The following is a 4,503-nucleotide window of genomic DNA, read 5'->3' as shown; positions in this document are numbered from 1 at the left end:
TGAAATCCTTTTGCTGCTCCCCTCCCCCTCTATGGAAGAAAGAAAAGCCCCCCCCCCATCTCTCTCACCCTCCCTCCATCTCTCTCCCTATCCCTGCATCCCTCCCACATCCAGCTACCATTCAGAGGGCTGGGCATGAAATGGGCACAGGGATAGCGAGAGATGCTGGCCACTGAGATGGTGGAGCATTGATCAGGGAGAGGAAGGGGTGCCTGTTCTCTGGGTGATAGCACGTGTCAGACCCCCACCACTGCGGATACAGAAAAGAAAGGGACTGTCTGTACCAGGCATCACTGAGGGGCACCCGGCCTGTCTCCTCTATCAATGGTGCCCGCTAAGAAGAGCAAAGATGAAGGGCAAATCAAGAAACAGGTGGCAAAAAAAAAATGCAGAAAAAAATGTCACAATGTGAAATAATCCTGGTAATGGGAATGTAACAATCACGTGATGGATATAATGTATCAGCCAGGACACACACATACTAATATCACATAAGAATACAATATAACAGTCACATGATGGATACAATATATCAGCCGGGACATACAGATACTAATATCACATAAGAATACAATATCTCAGTCACATGAAGGATACAATATATCAGCCGGGACATACAGATACTAATATCACATAAGAATACAATATAATAGTCACATGATGGATACAATGTATCAGCCGCGACATACAGGTACTAATATGACATATAATCCAATATAACAGTCACATGATGGATACAATGTATCAGTCGGGACATACAGATACTAATACCACATAAGAATACAATATAACAGTCACATGAAGGATACAATGTATCAGCCGGGATGTACAGATACTAATATGACATATAATACAATATAACAGTCACATGAAGGATACAATGTATCAGCCGGGATGTAGAGGTACTAATTTGACATAATAATACAATATAACAGTCACATGATGGATACAATGTATCAGCCGGGGCATACAGATACTAATATCACATAAGAATACAATATAACAGTCACATGATGGATACAATGTATCAACAGGGACATACGGATATTAATGTTACATAATAATACAATGTAACATTCACATGAAGGATACAATATCTTCGCTGGAACATACAGATACCAATATTACATACTAATGCAATGTAACAGTCACCTGATGGATATAATGTATCATCCGGGACATACAGATACCAATATTACATAATAATACAATATAACAGTCACATGATGGATACAATGTATCAGCCAGGACATACAGATACTAATATTACATACTAATACGATGTAACAGTCACATGATGGATACAATGTATCAACCAGAACATACACATACTAATATTACATAATAATAATACATTGTATCCATCATGTGATTGTTATATTGTATCAGCCAGGACATATGTAAACTAGTTTTACTCAAAAATAGAATATAGCAATCGCATGATGGATACAATGTATGAACAGGGATATACACATACCGATATTACATAATAATACAATGTAACAGTCACATGATGGATACAATGTATCGGCCGGGATATATAGTTACTAATATCCTTAATAATACAATGTAACAGTCACATGATGGATACAATGTATCGGCCAGGATATATAGTTACTAATATCCTTAATAATACAATGTAACAGTCACATGATGGATACAATGTATCGGCCAGGATATATAGTTACTAATATCCTTAATAATACAATGTAACAGTCACATGATGGATACAATGTATCGGCCGGGATATATAGTTACTAATATCCTTAATAATACAATGTAACAGTCACATGATGGATACAATGTATCGGCCGGGATATATAGTTACTAATATCCTTAATAATACAATGTAACAGTCACCTTCTTCTTCTATGCTGAAGTGCAGCCGTCGCTAATCTAAAAAAAGCATCTCCGTTACTGCAGCGTTTTTTTGGTTTTTCTAGTGTGCTAGCCCAATATACAGAGGTGACTCGTGTGTGTGACGTTGGCCGTATTTCTGGGATCACCTGATATAACCTGACACTCTCTCAACCAAAAATGAGTCCTCGGCGGAGATCGTGCAGTGCTGATGTCACAGATACAATATAAGATTTTAGCTGAGGAAGACAATGCCATTTCGGGATATGTTCCAGCTGAGAGAATCTCCTGCTCTCATTATCATCATGATCCAGAGCAATAGCTCCATCTTATACTGGAAAACCATGGCAACTGCAAAAACACAGGACAAGGAGAAGTGGAATAAAGTTACTTAGATGAATCCATTTTAGGCAGAGATGCAGAAAAATCATAAGAGGGGGAGAAGGGAGAGTTTCTGCGCTGTGCTGTGAGTCTGTGAATACCGCCATATACACACTGGACACTTACCCCATTTATTGGTGGTAACCTAATTTTCTTAAAACTTTATTTGCAATTGAGCAGTTTTTGGGATTTTTTTTTTGACCGTGTCAGTTACTGATACTGTTAGTGAAAAATCTTTGTTATATATATATTTTTTTTTACAGATATTGTGTTTTCTGTTTTATACATACAAAGTGCCATTCTAATGGCAAAACACTGATGTAGTCTGAAAAATCTTTGTTTGTTAAGGATTTTTTTTTTCAACCAATACCTACAGGTTTTAGTTGCGCCTCCAGTAGCTTCAGGATTGTTGTGCTTCCTTCCGGAGAATGAAGATGACATTTTGATGGAGGAATATTGCATGCCAGAGTGATGTGATCTTGAGTCAGGCTTCCGTGTGTTCGTCCTCCTCCTTGTCCTACATGTGATTTAACACAGAACCTTTTCTGAACTGACAACCATGGGTTTCATCTCTTCATCTTCACTAACACAGATCCCTAGAAGCTGCCAGAAAGCTATTTCTCCTAGTCAGGGCAGTCTTCCTCCTCTTTTTGAGGAGCTGGATGAGAACAGTTACTACCGTTTGCAAGTAGAGTAAGACGTGAATAATGGAGGTGGAGGCAGTAGTGTCAGGGGTAATGATTCTGGTAGGGGCACTAGGGGGAAATCTGGAGACGGAAATGATGTGGGTGTGCTGGGATTCTATAGTCCTGATGAGCAGGGAAGACAATGACTTTGCTGATGATGTTTCGATTGTGAATAAGACTTAGAAAGCAAGTCAGGGCTCGTTCATAACTGCGCCCGGTTTCCGTTTCCTGCACAAAACTGCATGCAGAAGACGGAAAGCTGAGAACGGACTCCAGGCGCTAGTGTGAACCTAGCGTCAGGGTGACATCAGAAACTTACACAGGGTCATCTCCCATATGGGAATTTTTGTACATTGCCAAATGGTAAATCCATGGATCTGCAAGCACAAACTTAGCCATGGCCATGTAGGAACCAATTTAGGAACAGAAGCTCTTTGTACTCACATGGGGTAAACAATGAGCAGGCACGATGTGGAAATAGACTTCTACATCACCTATCACATTGCACATATACTAAAGGGATTTACAGGAATTTACATTACAAAGGCTCCCAAGAGCACAAGAGCCTTCCTATTCAAATGGAAGTGAGAGACTTGATAAGATCTTGTCCACACCTCCCTACTGGGAGATCTGTCTGCAGGGGGCAAACAAAAGAAGTCTCAATAAGTGATATAACAAGATAACTACATAATGGCAATGGGGGGAGGCAAATAGAGCAAAACAATTTAGTGATCACAGGTTGTGGGGTAGGCAGTGGCCAGTGGGGGAAGGTACCATGTAGTGATACAACATAATATTGATGATGTGATACACTTAGGGCTTCATCATTGCAGGATACAGCTTTAACTTACAATTGTGGATTGTACAGAGAACTGTTCACAGACAATGTTCTGCTATTCCATTCCACACAGAGATTTCTACTACTGATACCGAACATCCTGAGGACCCAATGATCCAAATGACTGGCCTTGTCCCTTGTGCTCCAGTTTTTCATTAGTAATACCTACTTTTCCAGCTATTTGTTAACACTGTCTTAGCTTCTGAGATGTCTTGCACGTTCTATTAGGAATAACCTAATAGATGAGATTTCCAAGTCATTGCAGTTTTCTTGACATTTTACACAGTGTCCCAATATTCTTAGACTTGGGGTTGTATTAGTGATATTGTGATATACAGGGCACAGAGCTGTATATAGTACAGGTGTCGACAGCAGCTCCATATAGATCATCCATGCGGGGACCAGCTGTCGACCCCCCACCGTTCAGATATATATGGCCAAACCTAAGAATAGGCCATAGAATCCAATATCCTGAACAATCAATCCCTATACAAAGCCCTAATGGACTTAAGATAAAATGAGATAAGATAAGATAATCCTTTAATAGTCCAACCATGGGGGAGATTCAGTGTGTTACAGCAGCATGGATAATACAGCAATAATATAAAATACAAGTATAAAAAGCTCCACGGTAGAGACATTACAGTGATAGTAGGCACAAAAGATAGTAGGAGGGATATCACAACTTCAGGATCATTTAGTTCTCTGTGTGGATTGTTCTCGCTTGGTCTGATTTAGATT

Source organism: Leptodactylus fuscus, chromosome 5, assembly GCF_031893055.1.
Source record: "Leptodactylus fuscus isolate aLepFus1 chromosome 5, aLepFus1.hap2, whole genome shotgun sequence".
In the NCBI taxonomy this organism is placed as follows: Eukaryota; Metazoa; Chordata; class Amphibia; order Anura; family Leptodactylidae; genus Leptodactylus; species Leptodactylus fuscus.
The sequence above is the reverse complement of the archived record's forward strand: the minus strand, read 5'-3'. Positions refer to the sequence as shown.